This window comes from Uloborus diversus, chromosome 8 (genome assembly GCF_026930045.1).
Source record: "Uloborus diversus isolate 005 chromosome 8, Udiv.v.3.1, whole genome shotgun sequence".
NCBI lineage: Eukaryota > Metazoa > Arthropoda > Arachnida > Araneae > Uloboridae > Uloborus > Uloborus diversus.
The window spans coordinates 54,399,261-54,417,638 of NC_072738.1; the positions used below are offsets into that span (position 1 = coordinate 54,399,261).

Genomic DNA, 18,378 nt, shown 5'->3' on the forward strand with positions numbered 1-18,378 from the left:
CCTTTTTATAAAACTTATAGCAAAAAGAGCAACAAGTTCGACTCTCCCAGTAAATAAAGGCAAAATTAAAATGTCCTATCTCTTAATCCCTTGCACCAGAAATATGTAACTTTACTCTTCAGCAGGCCCAGATCTGCGTACCCGCAGTGCGGGGTCCACGTCCTTAAGGGGACTAACGGCGATAGAAATTGAAAAAAAACGAGCACTAAGACTTGTTAACTTTACAAATAGACACTGCTGGCTACTAGGGAGAAACCCCACATATTTTGTTGCCAGGGGGCCCAAAATTTATAGATCCGGGCCTGCTCTTTAGCATAATTCCAGTGTTGTCACAACATATTGCAACTGAAAGAAAAGACTTTGCACTTTTGTACTCACACCTATTTTCTTTGAACAGAGAGTAGGCTATCTTAAATAGAACAACGAATGAAAAACAAGTTTGGATAACAGAATAAAGAATAGCATAAGATTTATGCTGCGGTTATTTAGTTAGTAAAATGCTAGTCTCTTAGTAAAAGCATTAAAAATTTTCTTGGAAAGCTATCAGAAAAAAAAGATACATAAATAAATAATAAAATATAAAATAATTGCTGAAGAAAGTTGTGAAAAATAAACCAAGTGATCAACGTACAAAGGTTTTTTTTTACAATACTCCAAACCAAATTTGGTGTATATTAGTGGTCAAGATAGACAGATGGTCAAGATAGAGAGGTGGTCAAGTTACAGAGGTTTTCTTTCAATATATAAGATAGGACTAATTCCGTTCTTGACAAAAGCGGTCAACATAGACAGGTGGTCAACTTACAAGGGCGGTCAACTTTACAGGTTTTACTGTAATGTGTTTTACCAACAATTGTGTCAATAATTCACACGGAACACAATTTAAGAAACGCTGTGTTACAGAATAAATTAATAGTTTTCTTGTGAGGCTACGTGAGTTGAACTTTGATGCATCAGTTTTATGGGTTATTTTTATAAGTTTGAAAATTAAAAAAAAATATATGCAAATTTAAGTATAGACATAACTTTGGTTACCTACCCTAACTGAGCAGCATTAGTTTGAATTCGTTTCACAATTCATCTCGACTGTGTTGCTGTGTCTCTTTTGGGTAAATTCATTTGCACCCAACTAATTCAGTTGAACTCATTTATTCATAAATTTGAGAAATTGCAAATATGTTCCACACTTGGGACACTGTTTAAAGTTAAGGCATTAAACCATAGTGTCTATAAAGAGTATTGGGGGAAAAACTGTATAATTGTATTAATAAAAGCGTATGGATACAAAATTTTATAAATTCATCGATATTTTAATGACAATAAATATGTCATACCATAACAAGACAGAACAGTTGTCATTGGTAAAAAAATTTAAACTATTCATGAACAAAAGACGTTTCGTCAAAACAATACATTTGTAACTTCTACAAATGAAAAAGAGACTCTAAGTATAGATCAGGCTAATTCATTTGAGGTGAATTTAACGTTAGGATGAAGGAATGAGAAGGAACGTGAAATGATGTGAAATAAGGAACATTAAAAGCTAAAAATAAGCTGTGCTAATAATTATTTGGGTTTATCAATTGCTTTTATGTTTCCAAGAGGGGAAAGCAGAAATATTAAATTCAAAAGAATTAAGAAGGCAGATTAGACCTTCAATGTTTTCAGAGGCAAGTGTACATTCTGATCATCGTTAAAAGTTTACAAGATCATATTATTTCTATCCAATGATATTTTTTTCTTTATTGGGTTGTAAAATAAACTTCTTTAAAATGACAGTCGTTGTCCCAAACTCATATCTTTTGCTGAATACATGAAAGAAAGATCAAAATAAAAAGTGTCCCAAGTTAGGGAGGGAAGTCCCTAATTTGGGACGATGAACATTCTTTTGGTTTATTTTTAAAGGCACAAATCTACACACTCATACTTTGTCTTGAAGGGACGTCTTAAGGCACATCCTGAAAATAGAATACTTCGTTCGAATGGAAAACGTATGATTAATATGCTACTAAAGGTAAAACAGGTTCAAAACTCCTAAGTTTGGGCACTTGACTATACAAAAAATTAACTGAAATTTTTAGCGTTTATGACCATAAAATCATGATTTTTAACTTTTTATGGACTTCTAAAACCTGGGTCCAGTCGTATTCGACTTGGGGCTCCGAATAGTAGGAAGTTCATTTTCGGGTCAATTACTTAGTTTGACGCCAATAAATACACATCCAAAAACTCGCTAACACCCAAAACTCGAACTGTAGCGAAGTACAAACAAACATTTATTTATTTATATTGGCCTTTTAAATTAAATTTTTCAGTGAATCCAAGTGTGAATCCAAATGGATTCGTATTCGTAGATGTGAATCAGAAATGATTTGGATTTATAAATCTGAATCCGAATAGATTCGGATTCGGATTCATAGGTATGTATCCGAATTTCGTATTCGGATTTACACTTGCAAAAGTGAATCTATTCGAATTCACACATGTGAATAAGAATGTATTCCTATTCGGAATGACACGTTAAGGTGCTGTGAATCAAATTCGGATTCTGATTTACGAATACGAATCTGCCCATCTCTGGTGCAAAGACGGATTTTTTGAAACAGTAATTTTCACTCCAGGCAATATGGTGGTTTCTAATCTGACTCAAAAAACCAAAATCTGAAAATGAGATGGTGTTATATATCGTTTGCATCAGTTACATATATTAAAATCATCTAAAAGTAATTGTTTGTTCTTCCTTTACCTTTCAAATCCGCTAAAGAAAAAAAAAGAAAATTTTGTATTCACTGGCTGCGGTGGGATTCGAACCCACGCCTCCGAAGAGACTGGTGCCTTAGACCGCTCGGCCACGCTACCGTCCAAAAGTGCGCTCTAGGTAGGCAAGAAAACGAGAGCTTGCTGCTTATATTTTCGTTAAATTTTCATTCAAAAGAGAAGTCAACAAGAAATTCGAACTTCAGTTGGCTTTTTTTGACATTTAATCATAAAAGAGCAAACATTGTATTCACTGGCAGCGGTGGGATTCGAATCCACGCCTCCGTAGAGACTGGTGCCTAAAACCAGCGCCTTAGACCGCTCGGCCACGCTACCCACGGTGTTAGGTGTAACTCTTCAGAAAAATATGAGGACACGTTTCGGATAATTTTAAACAAACTTAATGAAGAAAAACAAATTAAACTGAAGAGTTTTTGTAAAAGTCCATGCAGAGACTCGATTTCATTCAAACTCGTTTTAACAAACTATACTCGTATGCCGCAAAAGGGTTAAAATCCTTAGTCTAATAATCGAAAATAATTATCTTTTTCTGCCAATGACTTACAAAAAAGAAACTTTCAAGCCTCACTGGCAGCTGTGGGATTCGAACCCACGCCTCCGAAGAGACTGGTACCAGAAACCAGCGCCTTAGACCACTCGGCCACGCTACCTACAAAGTGTCCCGTTTTGCTGAAAAAAAAAATTAACAAAAAATTCAAACTTAGCAAGAGGCTGTACAAAGACGGATTTTTTGAAAGAGTAATTTTCACTCCGAGCAATATGGTGGATTCTAATCTGACTCAAAAAACTAAAATTTGAAAATGAGGTGGTGTTATATATCGTTTGCATCAGCTACATATGTTCAAATCGTCTAAAAGTATTTGTTTGTTCTTCCTTTACTTTTCAGATCCGCTAGAGAAAAAAAAAAACTTTGTATTCACTGGCAGCGGTGGGATTCGAACCCACGCCTCCGAAGAGACTGGTGCCTTAAACCAGCGCCTTAGACCGCTCGGCCGAGCTACCGTCGAAAGCTGAGCGCTAGGTAAGCAACAAAACGAGAGTTTGCAGCTTATATTTTCGGGAAATTTTCATGCAAAAGGGAAGTCAACAAGAGACTAAAACTTCAGTTTTCTTTTTTCGTCATTTAATCATAAAAGAGCAAACTATGTATTCACTGTCAGCGGTAGGATTCGAACCCGCAACTCCGAAGAGACTGCTGCCTTAAACCAGCGCCTTCGACCACTCGGCCTACAAAGCGACCCGTTTTGCCGAAAAAAAAATGTTAACCTATAGTTAAAACTTAGCAAGAGGCTGTGCAAAGACGGATTTTTTTAAAGAGTAATTTTCACTCCGGGCAATATGGTGGATTCTAATCTGACTCAAAAAACTAAAATTTGAAAAGGAAGTGGTTTTTATATCGTTTGCATCAGCTACATATGTTAAAATCGTCTAAAAGTAATTGTTTGTTCTTCCTTTACGTTACAGATCCGCTAAAGAAAAAAAAAAGAATACTTTGTATTCACTGGCTGCGGTGGGATTCGAACCCACGCCTCCGAAGAGACTGGTGCCTTAAACATGCGCTTTACACCGCTCGGCCACGCTACCGACGAAAAGTGAGCGCTAGGTAGGCAAGAAAACGAGAGCTTGCGGATTATATTTAGCGGAAATTTTTATGCAAAAAGCAAGTCAACAAGAGACTCTACCTTCAGTTTACTTTTTTCGACATTTAATCATAAAAGAGCAAACGTTGTATTTACTGGCAGCGGTGGGATTCAAACCCACGCCTCCTAAGACACTGGTGCCATAAACCAGCGCCTTAGACCGCTCGGCTACGCGACCCACAGAGTTAGGCGTAACTCTTTAGAATAATATGAAGAAAAGTTTTGGATAGTTTTAAACAAACGCAATGACGAAAAACAAATTAAACTAAAGAATTTTTGTACCAGTCCATGCAGAGACTCGATTTCATTCCAACTAGTTTCAACAAACTATACTCGTAAGCCGCAAAAGGGTCAAAATCCTTAGTCTATAATTCGAAAATAATTATCTTTTTCTGCCAATGACTTACAAAAAAGAAACTTTCAAGCCTCACTGGCAGCGGTGGGATTCAAACCCACGCCTCCGAAGAGACTGGTAACTGAAAACAGCGCCATAGACCACTCGGCCACGCTACCTGCAAAGCGTCCCGTTTTGCCGAAAAAAAATGTTAACATAAAGTTCAAACTTAGCAAGAGGCTGTGCAAAGACGGATTTTTTGAAAGAGTAATTTTCACTCCGGGCAATATGGTGGATTCTAATCTGACTCAAAAAACTAAAATTTGAAAATGAGGTGGTGTTATATATCGTTTGCATTAGCTACATATGTTAAAATCGTCTTAAAGAAATTGTTTGTTCTTCCTTTACCTTTCAGTTCCGCTAAGGAAAAAAAAAGAATATTTTGTATTCATTGGCAGCGGCGGGATGCGAACCCACGCCTCCGAAGAGACTGGCGCCTTAAACCAGCGCTTTAGACCGCTCGGCAACGCTACCGGCGAAAAGTGAGCGCTAGGTAGGCAAGAAAACGAGAGCTTGCGGATTATATTTAGCGGAAATTTTTATGCAAAAAGCAAGTCAACAAGAGACTCTAACTTCAGTTTACTTTTTTCGACATTTAATCATAAAACAGCAAACGTTGTATTTACTGGCAGCGGTGGGATTCGAACCCACGCCTCCTAAGCCACTGGTGCCTTAAACCAGCGCCTTAGACCGCTCGGCTACGCGACCCACAGAGTTAGGCGTAACTCTTTAGAATAATATGAGGACAAGTTTCGGATAGTTTTAAACAAACGCAATGACGAAAAACAAATTAAACTAAAGAGTTTTTGTACCAGTCCATGCAGAGACTCGATTTCATTCCAATTAGTTTCAACAAACTATACTCGTAAGCCGCAAAAGGGTCAAAATTCTTAGTCTATTAATCGAAAATAATTATTTTTTTCTGCCAATGACTTACAAAAAGGAAACTTTCAGACCTCACTGGCAGTTGTGAGATTCGAACCCACGCCTCCGAAGAGACTGGTGCCTTAAACCAGCGGTTTAGACCGCTCGGCCACGCTACCGTCGAAAAGTGAGCGCTAGGTAGGCAAGAAAACGAGAGCTTGCAGATTATATTTAGCGGAAATTTTTATGCAAAAAGCAAGTCAACAAGAGACTCTAACTTCAGTTGTTTGCTCTTACTTTACCTTTCAGATCCGCTAAAGAAAAAAAAATATTTTGTATTCACTGACAGCGGTGGGATTCGAACCCACGTCTCCGAAGAGCCTGGTGCCTTAAACCTGCGCCTTAGACCGCTCGGCCACGCTACCGTTGAAAGATGAGCGCTAGGTAGGCAAGAAAACGAGAGCTTTCAGCTTATATTTAGCGGAAATTTTTATGCAAAAAGCAAGTCAACAAGAGACTCGAACTTCAGTTTGCTTTTTTCGACATTTAATCATAAAAGAGCAAACTTTGTATTCACTGCCAGCGGTAGAATCCGAACCCACAACTCCGAAGAGACTGGTGCCTTAATCCAGCGCCTTAGACCGCTCGTCCACACAACCGTCGGAAAATGATCGCTAGTTTCAGTGAATCTTTTTTTACGTGTCAATCCGAATTCGAATAGATTCGTATTTGCAAGTTTGAATCCGAATATGAAATTCGGATTCATACCTATGAATCCGAATCCGAATCCGAATCTATTCAGATTCAGACCTATGAATCCAAATCATTTCTGATTCACATCTGTGAATACATATCCATTTGGATTCACACTTGGATTCACTGAAAAATTCAATTCAAAAGCTCAATATAAAAAAAGAAATGTCTGTTTGTCGCGGCCACGCTACCGTCGTAAAATGAGCGCTAGTTAGGCAAGAAAACGAGAGCTTGCAACTTATATTTTACAGAAATTTTTATGCAAAAAGCAAGTCAACAAGAGACTCGAACTTCAGTTTGCATTTTTCGACAATTAATCATAAAAGAACAAACTTTGCATTACTGGCAGCGGTGGGATTTGAACCCACGCCTCCGAAGAGACTGGTGCCTAAAACCAGCGCCTTAGACCGCTCGGTCACGATACCCACGGTGTTAGGGGTAACTCTTCAGAAAAATATGAGGACACGTTTTGGATAGTTTTAAACAAACGCAATGACGAAAAGCAAATTAAACTAAAGAATTTTTGTCCCAGTCCATGCAGAGACTCGATTTCATTCAAACACAAACTATGCTCGTATGCCGCAAAAGGGTTAAAATCCTTACTCTATTAATCGAAAATAATTATAAATATTTATCTTTTTCTGCCAATGACTTACAAAAAAGAAACTTTCATGCCTCACTGGCAGCGGTGGGATTCGGACCCACGCCTCCGAAGAAACTGGTACCTGAAAACAGCGCCTTCGACCACTCGGCCTGCAAAGCGTCCCGTACTGCCGAAAAAAAATGTTAACATGAAGTTCAAACTTAGCAAGAGGCTGTGCAAAGAAGGATTTTTTGAAAGAGTAATTTTCACTCCGGGCAATATGGTGGATTCTAATCTGACTCAAAAAACTAAAATTTGAAAATGAGGTGGTTTTATGTATCGTTTGCATCAGCTAGATATGTTAAAATCGTCTAAAAGTAATTGTTTGCTCTTCCTTTACCTTTCAGATCCGCTAAAGAAAAAAAAAATATTTTGTATTCACTGGCAGCGGTGGGATACGAACCCACGTCTCCGAAGAGCCTGGTGCCTTAAACCTGCGCCTTAGACCGCTCGTCCACGCTACCGTCGAAAATGATCGCTAGTTTCAGTGAATCTTTTTTTACGTGTCAATCCGAATTCGAATAGATTCGTATTTGCAAGTGTGAATCCGAATATGAAATTCGGATTCATACCTATGAATCCGAATCCGAATCTATTCAGATTCAGACCTATGAATCCAAATCATTTCTGATTCACATCTGTGAATACGAATCCATTTGGATTCACACTTGGATTCACTGAAAAATTCAATTCAAAAGCTCAATATAAATAAAGAAATGTCTGTCTGTACCTCGCTACAGGTCGAGTTTTGGGTGCTAGTGAATTTCTGAAGAAAAATGATGATATTGTTATGGGTCCAAAAATTTTAAAAGTGAAATTCTACCAAAGTAATGTAAATTGAAACTTTGATTTGTTTACATAATTTTACCACAGATATGTAAAAGCTAAAAACGAACAGAAACACAATCATAGGATTGAAAAAAATTTAATGACCGTTCTAAAAAAATAGTGAAAAGACCCGCGGATAGTTCGAATTGCGGATAAAACGACCGCCGATAGTCGGGAGTTTACAGTATTTGTCATAAAATTGCTAATTAAATGGAATTCATTATAAAGCAGCCTAATTATTGATAACTCTTATCAATAATTAGGCAGGGGCATAAAAGGCAGGGGCATTATGCCCTTAAGGGGGCATAAAATTATTATTTGTTATTGTAAAATACCAATACACTCCTATTTGTGACTCTGAGTGTTTTTTAAAAAAATAAATGACCTCAGAATTTATGCATGAGTTACACGATTCATTTATTTTCTTATTAGGAAAAGAATAAGTACAGTGAAACCTGTGTAAGTTGACCACTCGCGGTGCAATACTTTGGCGGTCAACTTAGACAGGTGGTCAACTTATAAAGGGCGGTAATGATTGTTTTTATTTTGTGTCATTTCTTGTGTCACCATGCATTCATTTTTTGATGAATTCACCCTTACACTTTCTGTTCAACTCACTTCCATTGTTTAACATTATGAAACACTAATTAAAAATACTATTCAAATATTTTTGTCATTTTTTCCTTGTTTTCAACCATATTAGACACTAATTCTAGAAATTCCATATGCGCCCAGCTAATTTTCTCTGGTTTTCTTCCTTCTCAATTAATTTTCATATTTCATACTTTTTATTAATCTCACGTTCAGTTAACTTTCTTTTTGAAGCCTTTTTATAAAACTTATAGCAAAAAGAGCAACAAGTTCGACTCTCCCAGTAAATAAAGGCAAAATTAAAATGTCCTATCTCTTAATCCCTTGCACCAGAAATATGTAACTTTACTCTTCAGCAGGCCCAGATCTGCGTACTCGCAGTGCGGGGTCCACGCCCTTAAGGGGACTAACGGCGATAGAAATTGAAAAAAACGAGCACTAAGACTTGTTAACTTTACAAATAGACACTGCTGGCTACTAGGGCGAAACCCCACATATTTTGTTGCCAGGGGGATCAAAATTTATAGATCCGGGCCTGCTCTTTAGCATAATTCCAGTGTTGTCACAACATATTGCAACTGAAAGAAAAGACTTTGCACTTTTGTACTCACACCTATTTTCTTTGAACAGAGAGTAGGCAATCTTAAATAGAACAACGAATGAAAAACAAGTTTGGATAACAGAATAAAGAATAGCATAAGATTTATGCTGCGGTTATTTAGTTAGTAAAATGCTAGTCTGTTAGTAAAAGCATTAAAAATTTTCTTGGAAAGCTATCAGAAAAAAAAGATACATAAATAAATAATAAAATGTAAAATAATTGCTGAAGAAAGTTTTGAAAAATAAACCAAGTGGTAAACGTACAAAGGTTTTTTTTTACAATACTCCAAACCAAATTTGGTGTATATTAGTGGTCAAGATAGACAGATGGTCAAGATAGAGAGGTGGTCAAGTTACAGAGGTTTTCTTTCAATATATAAGATAGGACTAATTCCGTTCTTGACAAAAGCGGTCAACATAGACAGGTGGTCAACTTACAAGGGCGGTCAACTTTACAGGTTTTACTGTAATGTGTTTTACCAACAATTGTGTCAATAATTCACACGGAACACAATTTAAGAAACGCTGTGTTACAGAATAAATTAATAGTTTTCTTGTGAGGCTATGTGAGTTGAACTTTGATGCATCAGTTTTATGGGTTATTTTTATAAGTTTGAAAATTAAAAAAATATATATGCAATTTTTAAGTATAGACATAACTTTGGTTACCTACCCTAACTGAGCAGCATTAGTTTGAATTCGTTTCACAATTCATCTCGACTGTGTAGTTGTGTCTCTTTTGGGCAAATTCATTTGCACCCAACTAATTCAGTTGAACTCATTTATTCATAAATTTGAGAAATTGCAAATATGTTCCACACTTTGACACTGTTTAAAGTTAAGGCATTAAACCATAGTGTCTATAAAGAGTATTGGGAGAAAAACTGTATAATTGTATTAATAAAAGCGTATGGATACAAAATTTTATAAATTCAGTGATATTTTAATGACAATAAATATGTCATACCATAACAAGACAGAACAGTTGTCATTGGTAAAAAAATTTAAACTATTCATGAACAAAAGACTTTTCGTCAAAACAATACATTTGTAACTTCTACAAATGAACATTGACTTGAAATTTTTGACATTTAATCATAAAAGAGCAAACATTGTATTCACTGGCAGCGGTGGGATGCGAACCCACGCCTCCGGTGCCTTAAACCAGCGCCTTAGACCGCTCGGCTACGCGACCCACGGTGTTAGGCGTAACTCTTGAGAAAAATATGAGGACACGTTTCGGATAGTTTTAAAAAAACGCAATGACAAAAAACAAATTAAACTAAAGAGTTTTTGTCCCAGTCCATGCAGAGACTCGATTTCATTCAAACACAAACTATACTCGTATGCCGCAAAAGGGTTGAAATCCTTAGTCTATTAATCAAAAATAATTATCTTTTTCTGCCAATGACTTACAAAAAAGAAGCTATCAAGCCTCACTGGCAGCGGTGGGATTCGAACCCACGCCTCCGAGGAGACTGGTGCCTTAAACCAGCGCCTAAGACTGCTCGGCCAAGCTACCGTCGTAAAGTTAGCGCTAGTTAGGCAAGAAAACGAGAGCTTGCAACTTATATTTTCCAGATTTTTTTATGCAAAAAGCAAGTCAACAAGAGACTCGAACTTCAGTTTGCTTTTTTCGACATTTAATCATAAAAGAACAAACTTTGTATTACTGGCAGCGGTGGGATTCGAACCTACGGCTCCGAAGACACTGGTCCCTAAAACCAGCGCCTTAGACCGATCGGCAAGCTACCCACGGTGTTAGGTGTAACTCTTCAGAAAAGTATGAGGACACGTTTCATATAGTTTTAAACAAGCGCAATGACGAAAAACAAATTAAACTAAAGAGTTTTTGTACCAGTCCATGCAGAGACTCGATTTTATTCAAACACAAACTATACTTGTATGCTGCAAAAGGTTTAAAATCCTTAATCTATTAATCGAAAGTAATTATCTTTTTATTATTTTCGATTAGTGAAAATTTAAAATGGAAATGCCATACTGATAAACTTGTGAAGAAATTAAGAGGTAGAATACATTGGCTTTATCTATTGAGAAATATAGTTGGGAAAAAGTTTCTTAGATGTTTATTTTAACTCAATAATTACGTATGGTATTTGTGCATGGGGAGGTGATTATGAAACAAATCTTACCAATTTAAATAGAACATATGCAAAAATTTTGAAAATAATTTATGGATCTAAACAAGAACTTAATAAAAACGATACTATTTTACAAAAGTCGGAGAAAATCTATAATATCAGAGAAATATATGCACAGAGAATATTGTATTTTTTGCATAACAACAATAACTGGTTTGAAATTAATGAAAAAGAATATAATACTCGAATTTCAGGTAAACAATATAAAGTTATAAAACCAAATAAAACGATTATTAAAAAGCAATTCTTTTACTCTGCACCGCGGCTGTTTAATGAACTAACGGAAAATGTTAGTAATGAGAAGAACTTCAAAAAATATAAACAAGGGGTCAATGAATATATACAAAATAACGACATTCTATCAATAATTAACTTTTAGCTGATACAATATACTGACTTGTCAACCGGGAAGGGGGATTTTGTATTGTATTTTTATACTATTGAATGTTTCAATGCGAGTTATTGTGTTTTTTTTTTTTTCTGGAGTCAAACAGTCCAATAATTGTTCTGTGTAAAATTTTTAATACTTGTGTAAAATTAATTTGTAAATATTACTGTTAATACATATTTGTGTTTGTACTCCATACTAAACCAATTAAAAAACACTGCGGACAGTGCCTTTGGCGCTCTTTAGTGTTGAATTTACTACTAACTCATGTTGAACTATAGTCAAGATTTTCTTAATATTTTATTATGACGTTTGTAATTTATGTTTTATAATTTGTAAGTTTTTTAACTTTACTTTATTTTATTTTGCTTACTGTTATGTATGTGTATTTTGTTTTGTTAAAAAATCTAAATTTTATAATCTAAATCTTTTCTGCCAATGACTTACAAAAAAGAAACTTTCAAGTCTCACTGGCAGCGGTGGGATTAAACCCACGCCTCCGAAGAGACTGGTGCCTTAAAACAGCGCCTTAGACCGCTCGGCCACCGCACCATCGAAAGGTGAGCGCTAGGTAGGCAAGAAAACGAGAGCTTGCAGCTTATATTTTCCGGAACTTTTTATGCAAAAAGCAAGTCAACAAGAGACTCGAACTTCAGTTTGCTTTTTTCGACATTTAAGCATAAAAGAACAAACTTTGTATTACTGGCAGCGGTGGGATTCGAACCCACGCCTCCGTAGAGACTGGTGCCTAAAACCAGCGCCTTAGACCGCTCGGCCACGCTACCCACAGAGTTAGGCGTAACTCTTCAGAAAAATATGAGGACACGTTTCGGATAGTTTTAAACAAACTTAATGAAGAAAAACAAATTAAACTAAAGAGTTTTTGTACCAGTCAATGCAGAGACTCGATTTCATTCAAACTAGTTTTAACAAACTATACTCGTATGCCGCAAAAGGGTTAAAATCCTTAGTCTATTAATCGAAAATAATTATCTTTTTCTGCCAATGAGTTACAAAAAAGAAACTATCAAGCCTCACTGGCAAATGTGGGATTCGAACCCACGCCTCCGAAGAGACTGGTACCAGAAACCAGCGCCTTAGACCACTCGGCCACGCTACCTGCAAACCGTCCCGTTTTGCTGAAAAAAAATATTAACATAAAGTTCAAACTTAGCAACAGGCTGTGCAAAGACGGATTTTTTGAAAGAGTAATTCTCACTCCGGGCAATATGGTGGATTCTAATCTGACTCAAAAAACTAAAATTTGAAAATGAGGTGGTGTTATATGTCGTTTGCATCAGCTACATATGTTCAAATCGTCTAAAAGTAATTGTTTGTTCTTCCTTTACTTTTCAGATCCGCTAAAGAAAAAAAAATACTTTGTATTCACTGGCAGCGGTGGGATTCGAACATACGCCTCCGAAGAGACTGGTGCCTTAAACCAGCGCCTTAGACCGCTCGGCCAAGCTACCGCCGAAAGATAAGCGCTAGGTAAGCAACAAAACGAGAGTTTGCAGCTTATATTTTCGGGAAATTTTCATGCAAAAGGGAAGTCAACAAGAGACTCGAACTTCAGCTTGCTTTTTTCGACATTTAATCAGAAAAGAGCAAACATTTTATTCACTGGCAGCGGTGGGATTCGAACCCACGCCTTCGAAGAAAGTGGTGCCTTAAACCAGCGCCTGAGACCGCTCGGCTACGCGACCCACGGAGTTAGGCGTAACTCTTGAGCAAAATATGAGTACACGTTTCGGATGGTTTAAAAAAAATGCAATGACGAAAAACAAATTAAACTAAAGAGTTTTTGTCCCAGTCCATGCAGAGACTCGATTTCATTCAAACTAGTTTCAACAAACTATACTCGTATGCCACAAAAGGGTTAAAATTCTTAGTCTATTAATCGAAAATAATTATCTTTTTCTGCCAATGACTTACAAAAAAGAAAATTTCACGCCTCACTGGCAGCGGTGGGATTCGAACCCACGCCTCCGAAGAGACTGGTAGCTGAAACCAGCGCCTTAGACCACTCGGCCACGCTACCTGCAAAGCGGCCTGTTTTGCCGAAAAAAAAAAATGTTAACATAGAGTTCAAACTTAGCAGGAGGCTGTGAAAAGACGGATTTTTTGAAAGAGTAATTTTCACTCCGGGCAATATGGTGGTTTCTAATCTGACTCAAAAAACTAAAATTTGAAAATGAGATGGTGTTATATATCGTTTGCATCAGCTACATATTATAAAAAAATAATCTTAAAGTAATTGTTTGTTCTTCCTTTACCTTTCAGATCCGCTAAAGAAAAAAAAAGAAAATTTTGTATTCACTGGCAGCGGCGGAATTCGAACCCACGCCTCCGAAGCGACTGGTGCCTAAAGCCAGCGCCTTAGACCGCTCGCTCACGCTACCGTCGAAAAGTGCGCGCTAGGTAGGCAAGAAAACGAGAGTTTGCAGCTGATATTTTCAAGAAATTTTTAGGCATAAAGCAAGTCAACAAGAGACTAAAACTTCAGTTTTCTTTTTTCGACATTTAATCATAAAAGAGCAAACATTGCATTCACTGGCAGCGGTGAGATTCGAACCCACGCCTCCGAAGATACTGGTGCCTTAAACCAGCGCCTTAGACCGCTCGGCCACGCGACCCAAGGAGTTACGCGTAACTATTCAGAAAAATATGAGGACACGTTTCGGATAGCTTTAAAAAAACGCAATGACGAAAAACAAATTTGACCTTTCGACTGTAGCGTGGCCGAGCGGTCTAAGACGATGTTTTAAGGCACCAGTCTCTTCGGAGGCGTGGGTTCAAATCCCACCACTGCCAGTGAATACAAAAGATTCCTTTTTTTTCTTTGACGGATCTGTAGGGTAAAGGAGGAACAAACAATTACTTTTAGATGATTTTAGCATATGTAGTTGATGCAAACTTGATATACCACCATCTCATTTTCAAATTCCAGTTTTTTGAGTCAGATAAGAAACCACCATATTGCTCGTAGTGAAAATTACTCTTTCAAACTTTCCGTCGTTGCACAGCCTCTTGCTAAGTTTGAGCTTTATGTTAACATTTTTTTTTCGACAAAATGTGTCGTTTTGCAGTAACGTGGCAGAGTGGTCTAAGGCGTTGGTTTTAGGCACCAGTCTCTTCGGAAGCGTGGGTTCGAATCCCCCCGCTGCCTGTGTGGCCTGAAAGTTTCCTTTTTGTAAGTCATTAGCAGAAAAAGATAATTATTTCCGATTAATAGACTAAGGATTTTAACCATTTTGCGGCATAACAGTATAGTTTTTGTTTGAATGAAACCGAGTCTCTGCATGGACCGGAACAAAAACTCTTTAGTTTAATTTGTTTTTCTTCATTGCGTTTGTTTAAAATTATCCAATACGTGTCCTCATATTATTCTGAAGAATTACCCTTTAGTCCTTGAGTAGTCTTTTGTTGACTTGCTTTTTGTATAAAAATTTCTGGAAAATATAAGCTGCAGGATCTCGTTTTCGTGCCTACCTAGCGCTCACCTTTCGACGGTAGCGTGGAAGAGCGGTCTAAGGCGCTGGTTTAAGGCACCAGTCTCTTCGGAGGCGTGGGTTCGAATCCCACCGTTGCCAGTGAAAACAAAATTTTCTTTTTTTTTCTTTAGCGGATCTGAAAGGTAAAGGAAGAACAAACAATTACTTTTAGATGATTTTAATATATCTAGCTGATGCAAACGATATATACCACCGTCTCATTTTCGATTTCCAGTTTTTTGAGTCAGATCAGAAACCACCATATTGCCCGGAGTGAAAATTACTCTTTCAAAATTTCCGTCTTTGCACAGCCTCCTGCTAAGTTTGAACTTTAAGTTAACATTTTTTTTTTCGACAACACGTGTTGCTTGGCAGGTTCCGTGGCCGAGTGTTCTAAGGCGCTGGTTTCAGGTACCGGTCTCTTCGCAAGCGTGGGTTCGAATCCCAGTGAGGCCAGAATTTTTCCTTTTTGTAAGTCATTCGCAGGAAAGATAATAATTTTCGATTAATAGACTAAGGAATTTAACCCTTTTGCGGCATACGAGTATATTTTGCGTTTGAATGAAATCGAGTCTCTGCATGGACTGGGACAAAAAGTCTTCAGTTTAATTTGTTTTTCTTCATTGCGTTTGTTTAAAATTATCTGAAACGTGTCCTCATATTTTCTGAAGAGTTACGCCTAGTTCTATGGGTAGCGTGGCCGAGCGGTATAAGGCGCTGGTTTTATGCACTGGTCGTTTTGGGGGCGTGGGCTCGAATCCCACTGCTGCCAGTAATACTGAGTTTTTTCTCTGATGACTAAATGTCGAAAAAAGAAAACTGTTCGAGTCCCTTGTTGACTTGCTTTTTGCATAAAAATATCCGGAAAATATAAGCTGCAACCTCTCGTTTTCGTGCCTACCTAGCGCTCACCTTTCGCTGGTAGTGTGGCCGAGCGGTCTAAGGCTCTGCTTTAAGGCGCCAGGCTCTTCCGACGCTTGTGTTCGAATCCCACTGCTGTCAGTGAATACAAAATTTTCTTTTTTTTTTTTTTTAGCGCATCTGAAAGGTAAAGGAAGAACAAACAATTAGTTTTAGATGATTTTAACATATGTAGCTGATGCAAACGATATATACCACCGTCTCATTCTCGAATTCTAGTTTTTTGAGTCAGATCAGAAACCACCATATTGCCCCGAGTTAAAATTACTCTTTCTTAAAATCCGTCTTTGCACAGCCTCTTGCTAAGTTTGAGCTTTATGTTAACATTTTTTTTTTCGACAAAACGGGTCGCTTTGCAGGTAGTGTGGCCGAGTGGTCAAAGGCGCTGGTTTCTGGTACCAGTCTCATCGGAGGAGTGGGTTCGAATCCCATCGCTGTCAGGGAGGCCAGAATGTTTCCTTTTAGTAAGTCATTCGCAGAAAAAGATAATAATTTTCGACTAATAGACTAAGGATTTTATCCCTTTTGCGGCATACGAGTATATTTTGTGTTTGAATGAAATCGAGTCTCTGCATGGACTGGGACAAAAACTCTTTAGTTTAATTTGTTTTTCTTCATTGCGTTTGTTTAAAATTATCCGAAACGTGTCCTCATATTTTTCTGAAGAGTTACTCCTAATTCCTCGGTAGCGTGGCCGAGCGGTCTAAGGCGCTGGTTTTAGGCACCAGTCTCTTCGGAGGAGACGGCTCGAATCCAACTGCAGCCAGTAATACAAAGTTTGTTCTTTTATGATTAAATGTCGAAAAAAAGCAAACTGAAGAAAAGTCTTAAATTGAATTCATTTTTGCATAAAAAATTCCGGAAAGTATAAGCTGCAAGTTCTCATTTTCTTCGCTTCATTTCGATTCCGAATCACAACTGACTACAACTGTATTTATGTCGAGGACTGCATACTAAGTGCCTTGTCTCTCCATTACTTTTTATACCGATAGATGACAGAACCATCACCGGATCAAACAGTAAATGAGAATTTAGACTTAGACCAGGAGCTAATAGCTACCTGGTGCTAGCACCCCCAGAGGTATCGTTTCACTTCGAGGACTTTGAGACTACGAGCATATTTAACGTTGTCCAGTCCCCTTTAATGACGACGGTGGATCTTTGACCATCGAGGTTCGAACTCAGGACACTCCGGCCCCGAAACCGACACTCTACCGATCGGGCTACCACGGTCGATCTCGTTTTCTTGCCTACCTAGCGCGGACCTTTCGACGGTAGCGTGGCCGAGCGGTCTAAGGCGCTAGTTTAAGGCTCCAGTCTCTTCGGAGGCGTGGGTTCGAATCTCACCGCTGCCAGGAATACGAAGTTTGTTCTTTCATGATTCAATGTGAAAAAAAGCAAACTGAAGTTGAAGTCTCTTGTTGACTTTCCTTTTCGCATAAAAATTTCCGGAAAATATAAGCTGCAAGCTCTCGTTTTCTTGCCTTCCTAGCGCTCACATTTCCGCGGTAACTTGGCCGAGCGTCTAAGTCGCTGGTTTAAGGCACCAGTCTCTTCGGAGGCGTGGTTTCGTATCCCACCGCTGCCAGTGAATCCGATTTTTTTTTTCTTTAGCGGATCTGAAAGGTAAAGGAAGAACAAACAATTACTTTTATATGATTTTAACAAATGTAGCTGATGCAAACGATATAAAACACCATCTCATTTTCAAATTCTAGTTTTTTGAGTCAGATAAGAAACCACCATATTAATCGGAGTGAAAATTACTCTTTCAAAATTTCCGTCTTTGCACAGCCTCTTGCTAAATTTGAGCTTTATGTTAACATTTTTTTTGGACAAAATAAGTTGCTTTGCAGGTAGCGCGGCCGAGTGGTCTAATGCGCTTGTTTCAGGTGCAAGTCTCTTCGGAGGCAGGGGTTCGAATCCCACCGCTGCCTGTGAGGCCTGAAAGTTTCCTTTTCGTAAGTCATTCGCAGAAAAAGATAATTATTTTCGATTAATAGACTGAGGATTTTAACCCTTTTGCGGCATACGAGTATATTTTGTGTTTGAATGAAATCGAGACTCTGCATACTGGGACAAAAATTCCTTAGTTTAATTTGTTTTTCTTCATTGCGTTTGTTTAAAATTATCCGAAACGTGTTCTCATATTTTTCTGAAAAGTTACCCCTAATTCCGTGGGTAGCGTGGCCGAGCGGTCTAAGGCGCTGGTTTTAGGCACCAGTCGCTTCGGAGGCGTGGGTTCGAGTCCCACCGCTGGCAGTAGTACAAAGTTTGATCTTTTATGATTAAATGTCGAAAAAAGCAAACTGAAGCTCGAGT

The 18,378-nt window shown here is 37.9% G+C and overlaps 13 non-coding genes across 13 annotated transcripts; 3 read left to right on the top strand and 10 right to left on the bottom strand.

The window, feature by feature from the left end:
- Positions 1-3,011: 3,011 nt before the first annotated feature.
- Trnal-uag (transfer RNA leucine (anticodon UAG)) lies at positions 3,012-3,093 on the bottom strand. The gene has a single exon. It is a non-coding gene; the product is annotated as a tRNA-Leu (tRNA).
- A 253-nt stretch (positions 3,094-3,346) lies between these two features.
- On the bottom strand, positions 3,347-3,428 carry Trnaq-cug (transfer RNA glutamine (anticodon CUG)). Its single transcript has one exon. It is a non-coding gene; the product is annotated as a tRNA-Gln (tRNA).
- A 1,086-nt stretch (positions 3,429-4,514) lies between these two features.
- Trnah-aug (transfer RNA histidin (anticodon AUG)) lies at positions 4,515-4,596 on the bottom strand. The gene has a single exon. It is a non-coding gene; the product is annotated as a tRNA-His (tRNA).
- Positions 4,597-5,438: 842 nt separating this feature from the next.
- Trnal-aag (transfer RNA leucine (anticodon AAG)) lies at positions 5,439-5,520 on the bottom strand. Its single transcript has one exon. It is a non-coding gene; the product is annotated as a tRNA-Leu (tRNA).
- A 499-nt stretch (positions 5,521-6,019) lies between these two features.
- Trnal-aag (transfer RNA leucine (anticodon AAG)) lies at positions 6,020-6,101 on the bottom strand. The gene has a single exon. It is a non-coding gene; the product is annotated as a tRNA-Leu (tRNA).
- A 4,112-nt stretch (positions 6,102-10,213) lies between these two features.
- Trnal-aag (transfer RNA leucine (anticodon AAG)) lies at positions 10,214-10,286 on the bottom strand. The gene has a single exon. It is a non-coding gene; the product is annotated as a tRNA-Leu (tRNA).
- Positions 10,287-12,344: 2,058 nt separating this feature from the next.
- On the bottom strand, positions 12,345-12,426 carry Trnal-uag (transfer RNA leucine (anticodon UAG)). The gene has a single exon. It is a non-coding gene; the product is annotated as a tRNA-Leu (tRNA).
- Positions 12,427-12,679: 253 nt separating this feature from the next.
- Positions 12,680-12,761, bottom strand: Trnaq-cug (transfer RNA glutamine (anticodon CUG)). Its single transcript has one exon. It is a non-coding gene; the product is annotated as a tRNA-Gln (tRNA).
- An 839-nt stretch (positions 12,762-13,600) lies between these two features.
- On the bottom strand, positions 13,601-13,682 carry Trnal-cag (transfer RNA leucine (anticodon CAG)). The gene has a single exon. It is a non-coding gene; the product is annotated as a tRNA-Leu (tRNA).
- Positions 13,683-14,195: 513 nt separating this feature from the next.
- Trnal-aag (transfer RNA leucine (anticodon AAG)) lies at positions 14,196-14,277 on the bottom strand. The gene has a single exon. It is a non-coding gene; the product is annotated as a tRNA-Leu (tRNA).
- A 2,137-nt stretch (positions 14,278-16,414) lies between these two features.
- Positions 16,415-16,496, top strand: Trnaq-cug (transfer RNA glutamine (anticodon CUG)). Its single transcript has one exon. It is a non-coding gene; the product is annotated as a tRNA-Gln (tRNA).
- Positions 16,497-17,329: 833 nt separating this feature from the next.
- On the top strand, positions 17,330-17,411 carry Trnal-aag (transfer RNA leucine (anticodon AAG)). The gene has a single exon. It is a non-coding gene; the product is annotated as a tRNA-Leu (tRNA).
- An 825-nt stretch (positions 17,412-18,236) lies between these two features.
- Positions 18,237-18,318, top strand: Trnal-uag (transfer RNA leucine (anticodon UAG)). The gene has a single exon. It is a non-coding gene; the product is annotated as a tRNA-Leu (tRNA).
- The last annotated feature ends 60 nt before the right edge of the window (positions 18,319-18,378 follow it).